Below are 21,413 nucleotides of genomic sequence, written 5' to 3'. Positions count from 1 at the left end.
TGGAGGAAGGTCATTGGTTAATTAAATAAAGAAGCTGCTTGCCCTGATAGGTTAAAACATAGGTGGGAGGAGTTAACAGAACAGAATGCTGGGATGAAGAGGAAGCGAGGTCAGACTCAACAGCTCTCCTCTCCGGGGCAGACACCTCAGAGAGACACGATGCTCCACTCTTGCGGGCAGAGGCGAGATCTCTGCTCTCTGAGACACACGCAATGAAGCTCAGACCCAGGATGGATGTAGGCTAGAATCTTCCCGGTAAGACCGGTGCTCACAGATTATTAGAGATGGGTTGATCGGGATATCAGAATTAGCCAGTAAGGGCTAGAGCTAAAGGGTCAAGCAGTTTTTAAATGAATACAATTTGTGTGTTGTTATTTCGGGGCATAAGCTATCAGGCAGCCCAGGGTGCTGGGGACACAGCCCCGAGGTTTATATTACAACAATAACAGACTGGAATTTTTGATAAACCTTACAGCCAATCTAAAATATACCTTGCGGCCACTGAAGACTAAAGAATAGTATCCTGCTATTAATTCTACCTATTTGTTTAAACTGCATTTACAAGAACATGCAACACACAACGTTGGAGTTTTACATAATTAGCTTTTGCAACCTAAGTTAATGCACAGACGTAATCTCAAATTATGTTTCTTTTCATGAACTTATCCAAGAGAGCAATACTTGTGTCGTGGTATGTGTTATGACAACCATTTAAAAAAAAATCAACGAACAGGTAGAAAGTGACCTCATACAAACAGCCAAATAGCCACCATAAATGTTGGAGGCAACATACTGATACTGCTTGATTGATGTGTGTGTAGTGCTTTGAGGTCAGTTGGGGTAAATAGCTTAAATCCTTGTAAAACTTGATTAAACATTCCTGTAAAGTTTCTCTCATTCCTTCCCCAGATGGTGCTTTCTGTGCTGCTCAGAACTTTGAATAAAGTCCTTGAATAGGACAACATCCACAGAAAGCAACAAAGACCATCAGACATCATGCAGAGAGATATAGGCAAACATAGATACACTTCAGGAAAAAACAAACAAACCAGAATCCATAAGCTTCAGACAGATGGAAGGCATAAGGCAGAAGTAGAGAATTTGAACTTGGGCTTGCTCTTGACCAGACAAATCAAAATGGAAGTGCTTTGTTAATTTTTCCTCAATGGGAAGCAAACACATATTGGTTCTTCTGAAACTATTTTAAATTCACATAACAGATGCATCTGTGGAGCCATCTCCTATGCACTTCAGTGTTTTTAGAGACAGCAGGTCACTATTCTATCAGCACAGGCTTGCTTTGAACTAATGAACCTCCTGCCTCAGACTGTCAAACAGTAAAATTATAGGCATGTGCCACCTCAAACAGCTGCAACGGTGTGTCTTTATCTATCATATAAACTCCAGATTTTACAAAAGAGGTCTTACCCCCTTGAACCAATAACTTTAGAATTTCAAAATAGCAGTTCATTACCTACAGCCAAATAATTGACTCTCTATATAAGCAACACTTCAGAGACATGATGAAAACCAACTATGCACATTAGTTCAGATCTTTCTTGCCATTATTTTCCATTAGCTCTCAGATATAATACTAAGAACAGAAGTGATGGTATTGGGAATATTAAATAGTATATCACTTAGAATTATTTTTAATTATCTTTAGGAAGCATGCTATTTCTTATTTTCTCCCTGTAGATGTACACTGTAAAACATTCTAATTATTATTAAAACTTAATGCCAGCCACCCACGAAGACTCTGGTTATCAAGCATAAGTCAACGGAATGATCTTTTCACTATTGCTTGTTCCTATAGACATTCAATGCTTCAAGAATGGTTTAAAAACAAATATTTGCTGGGTATTTAAATGCCAAGCACTTGTCAAGTGCTTCAGAGTATTCTGTCATTTTATCCACATTATACTGTAACAAATAATGTATTATATTAGTGCGGCTATGTTGCAAGTACAGAAACTGATGTACAAATGACAAGCATGTCTAATGTCAGAGAGATATTAATATTCAAATTGTTAAGTGGAATATGATGTCTTTCTTGAATAGAAAGAAAGATGCATTAATATTTATATTGTCAAGCATATCAAAAATAAGGGGAATAGGAACTGCTTTGAGTTAGATTTAGTCAGAGATTGGACAGCAGTCAATAGAGAGATGCATCTGACCAAAGTACTGAGAGGAAGGAACTGATTCCTTAGTACTAAATATGAAATCTACATCATCCAAGTACCATCCCTGCTACCACTAGGGGGTAAGGAACATCACAGGAGTCAGAAATAATACAAGAGCTGGAATATGGGTAGCTATGAAACTCTGTCTTCTGGATATAATATGGCTAATATGCAATGGAATTCTAGCATAATGGCTAACCAATAAGAAATCTACACAAGTTCAAGGCAGCCATAATTCCCACCACAGCTGACATAGATGATCTCCAAGTTCTATTCTGTACTGAGGAGCTCCTGGCAATTGAGATCTTCTAGGAGAAAGGGAATCAATAGCTTTTTTTTTTTTTGAGGACACAGCCACCAGAAGAATAGCCATGGTGTAGTGGACCACTCTGTGTCCACCCATGCATATATGGGCAATGCTAACTGGGTCTAGTGGGTGATTAAAAAATATATGAAGTGGGTAGTGCTTGTTGAGAGGAATATGGAGAGTGGAGGAGGGGTGGGAAGTAGATATGATATTTCATTTTATAAATCTATAAAATTCTCAAAAATAAAGAAAAACATATATATATGTGCAAATATATGTGTATATTGACTACAAAAATAAAAATAAATTTGTCACAGCTGATCTCCCTTCATCAATGAAGTCTAGAAGTTGTGTGGAAGAAACAGTTATTTCTACTCCACTGCTTATTATACACACCAAGTTTGTAGATCAAATATTAAGAGCAGAATTCATGCATTTTATTATATAAGAGACAGAAGTAGGAGCCCTTTAAAAAATCTCTAAGTAAAATATGATACATTATAAAATATATTCTTGAAGAAATATACAGAATACCACAGCATTTTAAATCTACAGATGTTAAAACATGATGGGAAATTCACCCAGGCTTAAGAAGATGATAACAATTTATAGCAGTTAATCAAAGATAAATTACACATCATGGGATGATATAATTGGAATTGGACACTATTTATTTTAGCAGTGAGTAAGGACACAGCCTGCTCACTGGAAAGGTCCTTAATAAATCTGAGTTTTATCCTCATCGGTCCTCTTTAGCCCAAGTTACTCATCTTATTGCAGAAAATATACACCCAGCTGTCAAAGATTTAGTATCAATCAACAATCTCTCTTCAGCCTGGGCTTGCTTTGCAAAAGCTTGGCTGAAATATAGATAAATCTGTCTTTCTGTGCATAAGTTTATGTTCACAATACCTACGTGAACTAAAAACAGACAGAGGCTGTGAATTAAGGCTGTGCACACAGTAACTCACAGTAAGGTGAACAAAGAAACATGGAATAACTGTAGTAAATACCAGTCCCAGCAGGTGGTAGAATCAACAGAATTATGTTTTTAATTCAAACCTCATTCCAAGTTAGGTTGTCTTTAAGTAAGGAACCTAACTCAATTGAAATTCATTTTGTTTATGACTTAAGAAAATAATTAGACTGTTTTTTGCTTCTACGTTGTTCTGGAAACAAATAATAAATCTAGAGTCAAAATCATATTGATACTTTTCTATGACATTGATAGGTTAACTTTGGTCTGTGGATATCCAACGATGTAGTCATTAAGGATCTGGTTAGAAATAAACATCGCTTAATTTTTCTTGTTGATATATTCATACTCCCTGTAGAGTACTCTGATTTTTTTATCAAGATTTCCACTTGACCCATAGGAACTTGGAGATGTTAAGTCCTGGTTTAAGTACCAAATTATGCCAATAAACACATACCATAAAAATCTGTTCCCATACATCTGACTGAGTTCTTATTATTATTAAGCAATATCTAGGTGAAAATCACTTTGGTGCTAGAAAGTTGGCTCAGCAATCGAGAGCACTAGCTGTTCTAACAGAGGACCCAAGTTTGGTTCGTACTCTTCACATGGTTGTTTAGCTCTCTGTATCTAGAGTTTCAGGGAATCTGAAGCCATCTCCAGATCTCTGAGGGCACTGTAGCCTTGTGAACACACATACATATAAAATAAATTAAATAAATCTAAATTTTTTAAACATTCATTTTGCTTATTTAAGAACACCCATCTTAGATTTAACAAATTCTTAGTTTTAAGTGAAGTGCTACAATTTCACAGTTGGCTGAGACTCCAAGCACACAATACTTAGTTTGACTTTTACTCTTTTTATATAACTGTTGTAAATCACAATTTAAAAATAAAATCCTGACCATAGCTATACAAAAGATGGTAACTTTGTCTTTGAAAGCTAGAGATGCTGTGCATGTACATGAAAACCTGAAACCTGAATCCGTGAGTGCTGTATTTGGTCTTCCTTAGTAAAGATTATCACTTAGGAAACATTGCCCCAATCAAGACCCCTGAGAAACGACTGAAGCATATTCCAGAAAGGAAAAAAAAATGTAGTCCACTGGTGCTGTACTTATACTATACAGTAAGCAGGAATAAATGCTGACCTTGTGATAATATTATTTTAAGCAGAATAGGTCATTGAGAAAATAATTTACTAAATGCATATATTAAAATTAATCACTGGATTGTCTGCCTAACATTGTAACTCATCATGATATGAATCAAGTTTTGAGAATATGGCTGTTGAATAAGAAATGCCCCACAAATTCAAGTTTGAAAACATTCCCTATCTTTAGCCTCTGCTCGTTGACGTAGATTTTCCATGTCACCCACAGGAAAAAAAAAGAATTATTCATTATGACATAATGGATGTAGTGGGCACTTTCTTTTTGGATAGAACTGGACTTTACTTCCAACCCAATCACCCATAACTGTGGATGCCATTAAAATATGGCAAACAGTGTGAATACATTTTCTTTCTAAATAGTATTAAAATTCTGGAGCATATTAAATAAAAAGAAAACATTCCCCAACAATGGCATTGTTTAGGGACATTATAGAACCTTTTGCAGGTGAAGTCTCACCAGAGGAAGTATGTTACAGGATATGGGCTTTGAGGGTTTATTGATTTATACCGTTTCCTGTCTTCTCCCATCCCCTTTGTCTTTCCTGGAGGGATCAGTCAGCCTTCTTGTTTCTACCACCATTCCATATCTTCCCTACCATGATGGATTCTCTATCCTTCTGTAACTGAGAGCCAATATAAACTTTTAAAATTTGCAACAGAAAGTAACAGATATAGCTATTAGTTATCAGCTTGTGGTGCTTTTTGGTTTAGGTGTTAGGGTGTCACTTCTAGAATTAGGCCACTAGTGGTGAGCATCTGATGGCTATACTTGACCCTGGTTCAAGCTGCATTATCTGTTTCCTGGCCCACAGGCATATGAACAGTGAACTTATGAACAGTCATATGAACACTCAACTTCACATTTGTAACATAGGAGAGAGAACTGTTCCACACTGCCTCCACATTTTTTACCATGATGAGTTCAAATCCCTCTGAAACTATGTGCTAGAGTGAGTCTTTTCCCTGCCAGTTCTTTCTCTTGGGGATTTGGTCACAGCAATAAAAAAGTACCAAATCGACAGATCCACAAACTACGCACTCACCTGTATGAAAGGGAGTCTGGATTTCTCCTTGCACCACAAATAAACTCAACTTTTGTCACAATGGAATTGCTGATTGAGGTACAGAAACTACATCCTGCAGAAGGTGCCAAAGAGTCAAGCAAATGTAGAACCCAGAAAGCCATAAAGTTCATAATAAATTGTCGAATGAGTTCATAGTAAAATGGAGAGTGCAAACGAGAGCAGGAAGTACCACAGAGAGTATGGAGAGCTGATATAAGCAAAGGAACATAGGGAAGGAAATGAACAAGTATGGATGGAGAGAAGAAAGAAATGAGTGATGGATGGAAATAAGAAGGCAGGGATAGATAGATGGATGCGTAAAGGGAAGGAGATTGTATACGTGGGTACAATCTAAGAGCGAACATGGAGTTCAGAAACCTACAATCATAACCAGTGCTCCTGACATGATTACAGCCATCGGTCAATCCCTGTGGTTTCTATAAGATATTTTACAGCTCCCTAGTAAACTAATTGAGCCAGTTTAATGAGGCTTTTTTTGTGTCATAATTAGGATTTCTTGGTCAACACAGAGATCAAATGTATCCATGACAGGGTACATATGTCACACATTCTGATAAAAACCACAGAGATCCTACAAATTACAATTGTATCTGATGGTGTGAGTCATTGGTTGACCGAGGCAAAATGTCTCTAAATTTTGTCCATTTCTGTATTAAGACCTCCCAAAAGCAAAGTTCTATGACTATGCATGACTAACAAATGGGAAGTTAGGAGAAATGCTGAAGCAATATGGGAGATGGGTATACTGGGTAAAGTTCAAGCGTGTTCCTAAGCAGATACAGTGTTTGGGGATATTAAAGTCATCTCTGGCAACTTTAAATAGCTACTACAGATGCAGAGACTGTCCAAGTACTGACACAGCAGGGTTTATCCTTTGGAAGGGAATGACTCACTCTGTCAACTCCTGGATGTGATTTGACAGTGTATCCGTAAGATACTCCCTGCTGCTAATGCTCCTATTTCTATCTTGAAGCCTTTTAATTTGTATATTCCCCAAATGGCTATGCCTGCTTGTCAAATGGGAGTCTCACCTCACTTGGAGCTCAGAGCTCTTTGATAAGAAAAAGCAGGTTGGCAAGAAGAGCTGGCATGCCACAGAAGCCCATGTAAGCAATCAACAGCTTCTTCTCAGCCAAGTACATTTTTGTTCTACAGTTCCAACCAAAGGCAGAGTAGTATAACCACCTCTTGCTAATATCAGGTTCTCATCCACAAGAGCATTGCTAGGCCTCCTAAAAGATGAGAGTTTGGGGAGTTTCAACATCCCATCAGCAGGTGCATTTCATAACATCTGTTAACATTGCCTCTTCTTGTACCTAATTCAGTGCCAAGAGCCCTGAGTTTCTCCTCAAAGGCAGGGATAGAAGCAATGGTTTCTAATTCTCCTCCTACATCACAGGTGGAAGTGACTTTTAATTCCAACTTTACCAAAGAGTGACAAGAGATACATAGGGAGGTTTATGTATGCAATTGAAAATTCACGTTCTTAAACAATAATGGGAAGAAATGTTAGAATTGGCCTTTAGGCTTAGCCACAAATGCTAAAGAAGATATGATTATAGAATTAAGAAGAATGTTTGCTAAGCCAATAGCACAGAACATATGTAATTTATAAAGCCAAACTTTTGTTTTATTGAGTAGTATCTTAAAGTGGCAAATAATGATTGTGTAACATTATAAAATAGAGTATCATATAATAATATATCTCATATGCCATAGGATGATAAAATAAAGTCATTGTATGATTGTAGTAACACCTTGCTTGGGTGGTGAGAAATTCAAAGTATAGTTATTTATTAGTATGTATAAAATATGTCGATTATAGGCACCTATGATCCAATAGATCTCAAAAATCAAGTCATATGTCTAAACTCTGTGCTCTTTGACTGTCATCTTTCAATTTCTTCATCTCCAGTCTCTGTCATCATTTTGATCTTAAGACTTTAGACTCCCCAAGCAAGTGAGATAATGAACCATTTGCTCCTATATATGTTCACTCCATGTTCTCTGTGTCTGTAGCTTACAATCAAATATTATTTAGTCCTTTAGTGCTAGAGATGTGACTCTTGCTCTTTCTCTAAAGAGAAAAACATTTGGGGAAGTAAATTTTACTCTCTATACACTGTATGCCAAGACATTTATAGAACTCCTGGGAACGCAGATACAAAGAACCATTTCTAACCCTGTTTCCTCTACACTGTAATGGCAGTCTTGGCAGGGGTGGCCCCTAGGCTACATTTTACTTATAATCCTCTATGAGTTTAGACTTTCTGGCTTGCTCATTAAATGATCTCATATTCATGGGTAGAATTGTACTGTGCAGTTTGCTAGTTATGTAATAAGCAAAATTTGATCTTGAGCAATCATTGTGATGGAGAAACAGCAAATATAAGAACTTATCACAGACAACATTGCTTCAACATGGTACTACTCCACTGTGGAGAAATTAAGGCCATAAGTATGGTGATTTTCATTCCAGGCTACGTTATATGCTAGGGAACTGCATTACTTAGGATGAATTAGGTTTTGCAATAACAACCCTGAATGTAATGGCTTAAAACAATAAAACTTTATGTTTCTCACAAATGCTGGTGCTACTTATTCCATTCTCATTTCTTTTCCTCCCTATTTTTCTCCCTCCCCTCCCTCTTTCTCTTTCTCTTCCTCTCCCTCTCCTTCATCCCTTCTTTCCTTCCTTCCTTCCTTTCTTTCTTTCTTTCTTTCTTTCTTTCTTTCTTTCTTTCTTTCTTTCCTTCCCATTTTTTGTTATTCTACTTTTCTGCTTATGTTTCCATTGACTAATGGAATATCTAGACAGTTCCTGATTAAATTCGATTTGCAATCATCAATTAAATTTTGAGTGAGGGCTATTCATTCCAAGAATTTCATGAACACAAAATTAGAGAAGAGACATTAAGAAGGATGTAGTGATAATTTTACAAGTGCCTTGAAGAAAGAAACACCCCCAGAATCCCATTCTATTTTCTCTTTGTTTAAGCATACTTACTGTTTTTATCTTATGCTCTTAAGCTGCGCTTTCAGCAATTGCCTGTCTCTTTGTTCAAATTATTACCATCAGATCTATCTGTGTGTATCCTTTGAAAGGGAGATCCCTTTCTCTCATGGCTGTTAAACCCATAGTAGAAGTTTTATTTGCCCACTATTATCCTACCCACACAGTACTGGTAAAGAAGATTTTTTCAGCAGCTTGGTCCAACTTCCAACTCATTAATGCCCTGGGTTTTCCAGCTCTTAAGGATATTGCTGGGGACATCTTATGTTCTACCATTACCAGAAGAGTTGATCTTCCCATTCCCTGAGACATAGCTCTCACTGTCTTTAAAGATAGCTGCAGTTATAGCTTTCTTGTAAAAAATTTATTCTCCTAGTAAGCATCTAGTGAGTTTTCCTCTTATCTATAATCTTTTATTTCAAAGGTAGATGAAAAGGTAAAAAGAAATAGGACAACTTATTTCAGGCACAATCACTTCTTGACTTTTGAGACAAGTTCATCCCTCACTTCAGAACAGATCTTTATAGGAAGGGTAGATTAGTTTTTCCTTGCCCAGCTCCCAGTCTTGGAGACTCATGAGCACCAACCATCCAATTCTTATTTCATTACTCTTATTTCAGAAACAACTGTCTGCTGTTTGCCTTCTATTTCACGGCACCAGTCCCCAGGTTGAATCTTCTCAAACTTCTCCAGCTTGTTTCTGCTTGTTTGTTTCAATATCCTCATTATTAATGCTGGTTCAATAGCACTCCATCTGAGATATTATTCCACTTCCCATTTACTGGGCAATATTATCCAATACGTACAAGCAAGTAAAATCAAAGCCATGCTTATGTTGGCAAGATAGGCCAACCATTCCTAATTCCAGCTGTGTATGAATGGCTAGGCAACATCAAATTTAAATTAATTTTCCTCCTTTCCTTCCCACTATTTTAAATTACCTGTTTTATAGACTCCAATTATATAATTTCCTTCTTCCCTTCCTTTCTTCCCAAACCTCCCATCCATCACTCCCTTCCTTGCTTCTTTAAACACAGACCCCCCTTTTCATTAAGTTTTGTTACATGTGTTTCTAAATATATAAGTACAATCTGCTCAGTCTGTTTTAAGTTACTTGTCTGTATGTTTTCAGGCTGACTATTTGTTATTGGATATCCAATTTCTGTGCTCTTTATGCAGGAAGAGTATTTGTCTGCCCTTAACTTCCTTTAGTTGCTTCTGTATGGTTGAGGCCTTTTGGCTCTGCTCCTATCCAAGTCAACATTTTTCTACTTGCTGTACTTCCCTAAAATTTAACATTCCAAACATGAATTGATCACAGTCATTATTTCAGGGGATTACATCAGAGAGTATCACTTAAAAATACTCATATTATGATAGTTATCATTTTAAGGATTTTCATTAATTTTATAATGTACTATTTATTTTAATATTTTCTATGTTTAAAATAGAATTAAAAATCTCTGTAAAAGCTAGCCAAGTACTTTACATTTGAGTACAAGCCTGAACTATTTTGATTATATTAAAGAAGTACTTTAAAAAAGGAATTACAGTGTATTTTTTATGATCTATGGAGTATATATAGTCATTCACTTCACATGATTTAGAAGGTTTAAAAAGTGTTGTTTAATTTTGACAAGCTACACATATCTTAGTTGAAATGTGACAAGGTAAAAAATGTAGCTTGCTTTCTTTTTCTGTATGTAGAAATAAGTAACATAATCTTATTTTGGCAGGGCACTTGAAACCCTTTTTTTAGAGCAATCACCAAAGATTTTATGTTGTTATAACTTCTTGAGATCTATCAAGCAGCAAAAACCAACATCATTAAACTCTAGACTCAATATGACATGATTTTCCTTTGTTGAAAAATGGTGAAATGACACATCTTTTGTAATAATAACATCAAAAAGAATTCTATGGGAAATGATCAAAATATTAAATTCCAAAATGCTGAAGAGGATGTAGGATCTTTCCTAAAAGATTGTCCTACCTAGATTTCCTTAGTTATGAGAACAGAATATATTTATTTGAGGTGCCAACTATGGTTTCTTATGTTACAGATGGACAATTTGCTTCCAGTTTTAGGTTTATTTTCTAACATGGCCCAACAGATTGATATCAAAGCAGAGAGAAAATAAGAGATATGATATTCATTCATGCTTTTCTTCCCATTAGTTTATAAAGAAAGATGTGTCAGAAGAGCACAGTCAATAATGCAATTTCAAAACCTTTTCTGATCCATTAGGGAGTTGATTTTCAGAATTTCTGGTTTTCAAACCATATTGGACTTAGTTAATGTACATCAGTAAACATGTAAAAATAAAATATGAGTCCCCAATTGTACAGCCATGTCTTCCAAATTGGAGCATTCCCTCCTGGATGGAGGAAAGCAACTCAAGCAAGTTAAAAGACTCAGGAATCTCAGAAAATTACATGATCTACAAGGCCTTGTACAGGATATATAAGTAGCAATGATAGCTGGGGAAAAGAGCATATTCCCAAGTAATACCTGTTGGCTGTAAAGGGAGCTCTGAAAATGCAGCTTTTTTTTTTACCACATATGTTAGAGTGGTCTTTTCACTGATAGAGTTGCTTTTGAGTAATTTATGTTACTGTCAGTAACCCCTCATTCTTGTTCCCACAAGACATTCCTATAAATGTATTAGTTCTCTTAGTCACATTTGGGTAGTTTCATTGCTTTGGTTTGCCTTTGGTTCCTATCTAGAGCAAACAGACTTATGTGCTTATCTCCCCGATGAAAATTATATGACAACAGAACCAGATTTACTGATTTATTCATTTATTAATGTGCTGAGTATCAAACCTAGGATCTCATGCATGCTGGACAAGTCTTTTAACACTGAGTTACACCCTCAGCTTCCAAAAATAGTCTTTTAAAATCTTTTAAATGCTTAAATTAAACAAAGCAATGAAGAAATTGACACAAGACAACTATAAATTCCAAGTCTGAGCAGTGTGTTTTAGTCTATGTCCTAGTAGGTTAAGAACATACTGGTCCTTGATATATGACTAAGAAATGGTGGTCCAGAGTATTAGCATCTAAACAGATGGAGCGGACAGAACCTTAGCAGACAAGGGAAGGGAATAGGCATGACTTCTTGTATTAACACAGATACTTCTAATCCATAAAACAAACTAGAAAAGTTATAGAATAAGCAAAGGAAGATGTATATTAGATTTTCGTGATTTAAAGTGACATAAGTGAAGAATCTAAAACTTTGAGGTCAAGTATGAATATATGAACATTTGATCTAGTCATTAAATACCAATGAGAGGCAATAAATTAACACAAAGTAGGCTGAACACTTCAGAACTTAACTCATTAATAAAAGCAAAATTTTGTTTTGATTAATGTTTACAAGACACTGGAAGAACAGAGGGGGATAACTATGCATCAAATGAGCACATAACATAAAATTACACATTGTATGTGGAGACAAACTGTTACAGAAATAGACAAATGGCATAGTAAAAGGATAGGTAGCATCTGCATGAAAATAATGATCAAAGATTAATAATGAACTTAGCTAGAAGTTAGTTATAGAGAGAGACAAGAGAAAATAACAAATTGTTAATAAAACAGATAATGCTTTAAAGGGAAAGAAAATCTACGAACTAAAATGAAATTCTAAAACCTAGAACCTTAAAATAATGATCGATCGAAACAGACAAATGGAAGATTAGGGTAGATATTCGTTGCTTTCACACATACTGTGGTCTTCTTTTATTTCCAGACATATGCTTGAGAACTACTTGCCATCTTTGGAATCATGAATTTGCAGGTCCTTAAAGGAATTTCAACAAAGACTTCATGAGTTGATTTCAGAAAGAAGCCGTTAGATTCAATTCACAATTTCCCAATTACTCTGACTGAGCAAAGATGGAACATTCTCTGATTATGACAAATGAGTAACAAACCCTAAGGAAATATAGTAGACAAAGCTGCATATCAACTTTATCGGGTAAATAGCATGGATTATAAAATAAATAAATAAACAAATATATAAATCAATAAAATTCCTGTTCTGGAAGCACTTGAAATGCTTGATAATGTAGCAAACAATACATTAAGATCAACATGAAAAGTGACATTTGTGAAGAAACAAGAAATCGAAAGATCTGAGGTATTTACCTACTATGCAAAAGTGACATATAAAATAATAATGAACATAGAATGCATAAAAGTTTGGGATAAGGATAATTTTTGGTTCAAAATATATCTAATGAGATATTCTGAAAATGAAAACAGAAAAAAACAGTGTGAGAATGTCAATATTCATATAAGGTACAAGGATTTTCTAAAACTTAAAAAAAGAAGATGTTCTCAGACAGAAAAGTGGAGTACCACTAGATAAATATATGTATATTTCAACATACCATAAAAAGAAGCAGATCTCAATCTTACAGAGAAGAATCCCAAAAGCTAATGGATGGAAAGGGCAGATCGTACTTGAAAACACAATTTTGTCAAATAGCACGCCTCATTTTCTGTACTAACAAAGGGTAGAATATAATATATTATATTATTATAGTAATATAATAACTCATGAAATATATTGAGTAGAAAATTGGTGCCACATAGGAATTCCAAAACTATCTTAATATTATCCAAAAATAATGGCAATGGTCACATTCAATGATAAACAGTACAGAAGGTTACATACATAGCATGCACTGAAATAAATAATCAATAGGTATTTTGAACAAAAACAACTGAAATTCAGCTGGGCATGGTGTCACATACCTTTAACCCAACCCTCAGGAAGCAGCAACAAGTGAATTTCTGAGGTCAAGGCCAGCCTGTTCTATGGAGTAAGTTCTAGGATAACCAGTACTACACAGAGACACCCTGTCCCCCCCCAAAAAAAATCAAAAGAACAAAAAGCAACAAACCAACCAAACAGAAAAACCAAAAATAATGCACCCAAGAACTGAAACTCAAAGAAAGCACATTATTTAAAACAATTAAACATAATCTGGGAAATGCATAGGAAAAGCAAGGCAATTAAACATTCACTAACTAGAAAAGAAAGCTGAACGAAAAAGTTATTTATTCAGTGATAACTTTGAATGTTGAGGAGCTGTGTAGCTAAATATAGTGATGTTTTGTCCATGGTCTAACAAATAAAGCTTGGCTGAAGGTCAGAGTGCAAAGCTAGCCACACTAGTCAGCCTACAATCAGACAGACGTGACACATATCTTTAATCACAGCAGCCACGCTAGTGAACCATAGAGGCCAGGCAGTGGTGGTGCATGCCTTTGACACCATCTCTAGACAGGAATATAAAATGGGATGAGACAGGAACTCGTTACTTTTTCAGACTGAAGATTTCATAGAGGTAAGAGCTCTTTTCGTGGTGTGGCTACTTTGCTTTTCTGATCTTCAGCCTGAATCCCATTATCTGCCTCTGGGTTTTTATTCTTTATGCTACAGTTACAAGTTTGTAGATCATATTAGCAAACACTGTTAAAATGGTTCTATTAAGATGATATTGTGAGGAAGCCTACTGTCTCGAATAAACACAAGCTAGAGTTACCTGGAAAGAGGGAACCTCAAATAAGAAAATTCCTCCATAAAATAAGGTTATAAGGCATTTTTTTTTTAAATTAGTGATCAATGAGAGACAGCCCAGGCCACTGTGGCTGTTATCCTTCATGTAATGGGGGTTCTGGGCTTTATAAAAGAGCAGGCTGAGCAGGCAATGGAGACCTAGCCAGTAAGTAGCACCCTCCACGGAATCTGAATCAGCTTCTGCCTCCCTAGGTTCCAGTCCTATTTGAGCTCCTGCCCTGACTTCCTTAGGTAATGAATAGAGATATAAAAGTATAAGCAGAATAAACCCTTCCCTCCCCAACTTGTTTTTGGGCATGTTTATCTCAGCAATAGTTACCCCCCCCCCAATTCTGAGACCCTCTGCTGCCCTCTATGTTGGCCCACACAAATACATACACACACTTGCATGTGGATTAATACGCATACACAAATAAGAAAAATGAATCTTTTTAATTTAGAATTATTGGGCAGTGGTGGCACACACCTTTTAATGTTAGCACTCTGAAGGTATAGGCAAGCAGATCTATGTGAGTTCAAGGACAGCCTGGTCTACAGAGTTCAAGGACAGGCTCCAAAGCTACACAGAGAAACCTTGTCTCAAGAAATCAAAAAAGAAAAAGAATTAGAATTATTGAGAAGAGATGAGTCACACAATAACAAAAAAACATTAATTTATCATATTAGAAATGGTTGAAGTCCACTCATGGTAAGTTGTAAATCAAAAGTCAGGTTACTTCACCATAACTCTGTTTACCATTGCATTCTGTTGACGCTTTTAAAGAGAAAATAATTGCCATTATTTTAATTTTATTTGTATGCTATCTCTTTCTTCCAAATAATATCATGCTCAACCTTCCAGGGAACTTAGCTATTTTATTTCTCATAACATCATCAATCTTATTATAGATTCTAGTATACTGACTTCATGAAGATCACTGTAGAGAAAATCCATGATCCAAAGTCTCCTAAATATTCTTTCAAAGCAACATAGCATCATCCTTCTTATTATCTATAAGGAAAAGTATAAAACAGAAACTTGACCAAGTAATACAATCCAACTGTTTATTTTTTGTGACTATGATTAACAATTTCTACTCATTATTTGTAATATTTTTATATGCATCTTGGAATACATATATGCGATATAGTGCAATACAACCCTTTATGGATTTTTCATCTTTATTTCTAAAGGCAAAATATTTTTTAAAAAATATTTAAAATATTTTCTGAAAGGAAAATTTATAAATAACAACAACAACAACAACAAATCCACAATGGCTCATTTCTTAGCAGGGAAGTGGTGGCATACACCTTTAATCCCAGTACTCAAAAGTCAGAGGTAAATGGATTTCTGAGTTTGAGACCAACTTGGTCTACAGAGTGAGTTACGGGATAGACAGGGCCACATAGAGAAACTGTCTCTCAGAAAACAAAACAACAGCAAAACAACAACATAAAACAATAGACTAGGGAATATTGCACATTATGAGACAGTGGCTTGTTTTCTTATTGGAAGCAGCCTAAATTGCATTAGTTAGAACAAGCACAGAAACACAAGGCCATGGGGATGTGTTTTCTGAGTTTTAACATTCTCTCATGGTATGTTAACGTATCTCTCAGCACAGGTAACCTTGCCTCTACTAGGGAAGTCTCTGCCAGCTATGAAGAGAAACACAGAAGGAATACAAATTCTGCTTCTTGTTAAATATCTCTCTGCTATATCAAAAGTCCCTCAGGGGCTGATTAAATTCATTAAGTGCTAACAGAAATTCTAGCCATTCTTTTCTTTCTGGCCAAGATGCCAGTAAGAGAAAAACCAACAGAGAAATAGTCGAACTGCCAAGAATCTAATGGTATAACCTAATATTTACAACCAAATAATACTAATTATAAAAGTATTCATTACAGAGGGCCTGGCACCACAGCAAGTCTTTAGCATTCATGGTTCCCAAACCTACAAATCACTATTGTTATTCTTATTTCATAGTTTAAGGATAACTAAGGCTAGAATCAGCAACTGCTGAAGCATTTGAACTATGACTTCATCATTCATAAACTATATATGAAGCCACAGATCCTGATAATCAACAATTGGATTTGCTTTCTGGCTTTGGAGGATAGGCAGTTCAGAACACTCAGCAAGCTAGTCTGTACTGATTTAAAAGAATTTGTTGATTATATTATAGATCTTCTGCATCTTTATAGCTGAAGATAAAATTTGTCTATCTAAAATGCACACTGTATATTTTCTTAAGGATATGCTGTGGAATAATGTTATTGTACACTACAAAGATTTGTGACTCATATTGGTTTAAGAAAATACCGATTGGTCATTAGCCAAGCAGGAAGTACAGGTGGTGACCAGACTAGGAGAATTCTGGAAAGAGGAAAGACAGAGAGTTAGTCACCAGCCAGCCAGAGAGGAAGCAAGATGAGAATGCCTTACTGAGAAAAGGTACCAAGCCACAAGGCTAAAGAAAGACTAGAATTATGGTTTAATTTAAGTTGTAAGACCTAGTAGTCAGAAATAGGCCAAACAGTATATAATCAATATAATCATCTATGTTTTTATTTGCTACTGAATGACTGTGGAACAATGTGGGACAGAAAATTCCATCTAAAAAGGATGCCCAACATTCAGCAATTATATCCACATAAAACCTGAGAGAACTTGCGAAGGGATTCTAGATACAGAAGAACAGAGTCAAGCATGGCTTCTTGGCAGCAGCATTTTCTTAGGTAGGCTCTGTTTGCAAGAGGAAAGCAGAAGCATGGCTTTTATTAAAAAAAATTATTTATTTATTTATTTATTTATTTATTTATTAATTATGTATACAATGTTCTGCCTGTATGTATGCCTGCAGGCCAGAAGAGGGCACCAGACCTCATTACAGATGGTTGTGAGCCACCATGTGGTTGCTGGGAATTGAACTCAGGACCTTTGGAAGAGCAGGCAATGCTCTTAACCACTGAGCCACATGGCTTCTTTAAGAGAGGCTTCTTGACTCAGTTTTACCAGCAAAAGCCTTGCAACTTTTAAAGGGCCCTATTACCAAATGCTTTAATGGTGTTTATGAGCACTCAGTGGCATGCTTCTTGATAGTGGCATGGACCTAAAAACTCCACAGACTTGTGGCAATAAATGTGGCTCCTTTCTCTACCTTTGCCACAAAGCTAGACTTTCAGAGAGTTAAGAAATGGGATGGAGCTAGCTGTGAAAGTCACAGTTTTAATCCGAATTATGCTGCTATTGGAGAATTTCTTGATAAACTTAATGAGGAAAAAATTGCTCAACTAGAAGAAGTAAAGCAAGCAACCATCAAACAAATCCAGGATGCAACTGACATGGAGAAGGCACAGCAGGCACTGGTTCAGAAGCGCCACTACCTCTTCGATGTTCAGAGGAATAATATTGCCTTGGCCTTGGAAGTCACCTACCGGGAACGGCTCCATAGAGCATATATGGAGGTAAAAAAATCGCCTGGACTACCATATTGCTGTACAGTAGAACATGATGCGTCACAAGGAGCAAGAGCACATGATAGACTGGGTGGAAAAGCATGTGGTGCAGAGCATTTCTGCACAGCAGGAAAAGGAGACCAGTGCCAAGTGCATTTCAGATCTAAAGCTGCTTGCTAAGGAGGCTCAAGCTCAGCCAGTTATGTGAATGTAGCTATCTCAGTTGAGATGGCCAGAAAAAAATGGGAAATAGTCTGTGTGAAGAATTCTTCCTGTATTGCTGTCTATTGAAACCACAGTGTACCTTTCCTGAGAAATGATCGAGATTCATTTATTTAGTGACTTAACCCTATTGGCCAGTCAGGTGTTTCTGATCCTTGTTGTGTATCTGGAGTTTACTTAAGATCACTTTTGAATAAGTAACTTGTAGTAACTTGCTGCCTGACTAAAATTACCAAGTTATAGTTTAAACTTGTAATTAGTTATAGCATCTTGCAATAAAATGACATTTAAAACAGAAAAAAAGCCATGTAAAGACAGAAAATAAACATAGAATCTGGATACTATATGGTATTGTATTTTCTTTAGTTGTTTGACTGCTGAGGAAAGAGCAACCACTGCTAATAGACATTTGATTATAAATTTTCAGGGATTAATCCAACGTATATATTTTGAAAATGCCTTGACTTCAAAATTTAAGTCAATATATGTGTTACTTAGGAGAAAAGGTTTTGCTTTTGTTTCCATAGGAAATGTGAGGTTGTGGATTTATTCTGGGTTAAGAAAAATAAGGTTTGATCAAGGAAAACCCCTTGAAAAATCTGCAAAAGGACTGGATGTCCAAGATCATCCAACATTTTAGAAAACATCTTTTACAGTTTCCTCTGAGTTCTACATTCAGAACAGCTTCAACACTGCTGACTGAGATGATTCAGACTCACTGAATACTCCAGTCAGGATTTGACCATAATCCTAAATTATTTTTGGGTCCTAATAAGATTATCAATGCCTCCAATAAGCACAGAGTAGAATAGAAAACTACACCCACATTCCCAAAAATGTGGTTATGGATGTTTATTCAACGTGTTGGTTACAAGTTGTTATGGATAATGGTCAGGAAAAATGCTAAACAAAGGAGATTATATTCAGGGTCCTGTTTTGAAAAGAAAATAAAGGGACAATTCTGAGGAATAATGCTCTTATACACTGTAAAGATTTGTCACTCATATTGGCTTAATAAAATGCTGATTGGCCAGTAGCCAGGCAGAAAGTAGAGGTAGGGTGACTAGACTAGAACTCTGAGAAGAAGTAAGAGGGAGAGTCAGGAAGTTCTTGTTTTTACTGCTGAGTAGTATTCTAATATGTATATATTCCATACTTTCTTCATCCATTCTTCTATTGAAGGGCATCTAGGTTGTTTACAGGTTCTGGCTATTACAAACAATGCTGCTATGAACATAGTTGAGCATATACTTTTGTTGTATGATAGGGCCTCTCATGGAAAACTTGTTTCAGAGCAGATAACTGAGGTTATCTTCTCAAATACTGGAGCAAGAATTTAAGTTCACCTCTGTGAACAGAAAACAACAATGAATTTGCACACAGCTGATGGATATTACATTGAGGCAGATGCCATGCCGCTCCTCTCCAGGGCAGATGTAATGAAGCTCCAGCCCAAGATGTACGTACACTAGCATTCTTTCCGGTAAGCCACCACTTCATGGTGCTATACAGATTATCAAAAATGGGTTAGCAAGATGTGAAAGTTAGCCAGTAAGGGGCTAGAAATAATGGGCCAAGCAGTGTTTAAATGAATACAATTTGTGTGTTGGTTTTTCAGGTAAAGCTAACCATGCAGGAGCCGGGCAGGATGAAAAACAGGCCAGCCCACAGCTCCTTCTACATTACAGGGAGAACTAAATGGTCTATTTGACCACTGCATCTCAGATCTTTGTTTCACCAGTGACACTTACAAACTGTTATGAATCCCTATTCCATCAGTCTGTCTATCTGTGCATAGTGAGAATGCTGAGTTTGAGTGTTAGGTGAGGACATAGAGAGAGCAAAAGTAAAAACTAGGTGATGGGAAGGCAGACAAATGGAGCACTCTTGACAGGGACTCAGTCTTGCTCTCTTGGATTACATGCCAAGAACAAAGCCATTCTGATTTGTTTTAAGGTAAGTTGGGCAATACTCCTTAATATGAGACACCCTTTTCTGAATGTTGGCTTAAACAATTCAACTTTTCCTTTTTTAAAAAAATTATAAATTTAAAACATACAGTTTTGCATCTGGACTATGCCATGTCAAACAATTCTGCAATCGCCAGAGGCTAGGAAAAGGAAGGGCTTCTAAGGGTCTTTGTAGGCAGCATGATATAACAGGCACTTCAGTTTGAACCTGTAACGTGTAGAACTACAGGTTTTTTGGTTCCTCCTTACATCACCTTGATGAACAGAAGATATTTTGCTTGCTTTGGGTATGCTTTTCATCAAAAAAATAAAATACAAGCACTGTTAACACTGAGTCTATTTATGTTTTATCATGTAAGATACAACCTTCCAGACATACATGTTTCTGGGACTTAATATTTGTCTTGTAAAACTAGTGGCAAAAAAATTTTAGTATATTCCAAATAATTTTCTACAATGTACAATTCTAGTGTTTTTGAACTGTCAAAGTAATCTGACAACTACAAAGACTACCTTAAATATCTTCTCCAGAGGGATGGGAATGGTCTCTGTTGCACCAATCCCACATTAATTTATGTAACTTCACTAACTTAATTAACTATAGCATTTAGAAAAGCAAGTAAAAGAAGCTCATAGCATCTCTTGGAAATGGCTTGGTCTCTATGTTTCCATAGAAACTAAGGATACTAAGCAAGAAGAAGTACAGATAAGGAAACCTTCCCTTGTGGGGAGCTTACCTTTCAGGGTAACTCTGAGAGCCACATGCTGTGGAGTTACTATGTGTCAATAATCCCTACAATAAAAACAGAATGTAAAGTTAACACTGTTCAAAATAGGCTGTACATAGTTCATGTTTATTATTTATATTATCTCCATCTAAAATTAAATTAGGAGGAAATGAAAATTAGATACAGTTGGTTTACATTTAGATACTTCATCCTCTGCTGTGTCTTAGTAACCCAATATCTTGATCTGTCAGTTCAACATTCTTTGTGTCAGTTGAGTGGTGTTTAAAGTCGGTAATATTTTCTATTTTGTGCTATTTGGAACCAATGAAATAGATACAGATAATGTGTAAGAAAGAGCATTCGACAACTTTAAAAATATTAGAACTCAAGTACTAAACTGTGTCTTGTCTGGCATTTTGTTTGTTTTCGGTAAATGTGTAAGTGAAATATGGAGATAAAAAAACCTCAAAAAGTCACTCTTCATTAATTAAGGCATGTCTTATCTCAAAATCTTTAAGTTAAACTTCAATTGTGAAAGGAGGTTTACCATAGATCATTACATTCATGAAGAACTCCCTTTATACCTACCTCCAAAAAAGCTACATCTTTATTTACACCCTAATCTACCTTCTAGCCAAAACACTTCGTTTCTAAGTAAAGTGATTATGCTGTCTGTTTCATTCACTGTAATTGATATTAAACACATGTATA

The 21,413-nt window shown here is 36.0% G+C and overlaps 1 protein-coding gene and 1 pseudogene across 5 annotated transcripts in view; one reads left to right on the top strand and one right to left on the bottom strand.

Annotated features, from left to right (window-relative positions):
* Positions 1-21,413, bottom strand: part of Cntn4 (contactin 4) — a 1,000,475-nt gene that overhangs the window by 745,310 nt on the left and 233,752 nt on the right. For all 5 annotated transcript variants that reach the window (XM_026788153.1, XM_026788152.1, XM_026788157.1 and 2 more), the window contains one exon: positions 20,712-20,767. The gene's annotated coding sequence lies outside the window, so the exon portion shown is untranslated. The remainder of the gene's footprint in view (positions 1-20,711; positions 20,768-21,413) is intronic.
* Positions 17,034-17,991, top strand: LOC101997784 (annotated as a pseudogene).

The sequence above is a fragment of the Microtus ochrogaster genome, unplaced genomic scaffold (genome assembly GCF_000317375.1).
Source record: "Microtus ochrogaster isolate Prairie Vole_2 unplaced genomic scaffold, MicOch1.0 UNK1, whole genome shotgun sequence".
In the NCBI taxonomy this organism is placed as follows: Eukaryota; Metazoa; Chordata; class Mammalia; order Rodentia; family Cricetidae; genus Microtus; species Microtus ochrogaster.
The sequence above is the reverse complement of the archived record's forward strand: the minus strand, read 5'-3'. Positions and strand labels throughout refer to the sequence as shown.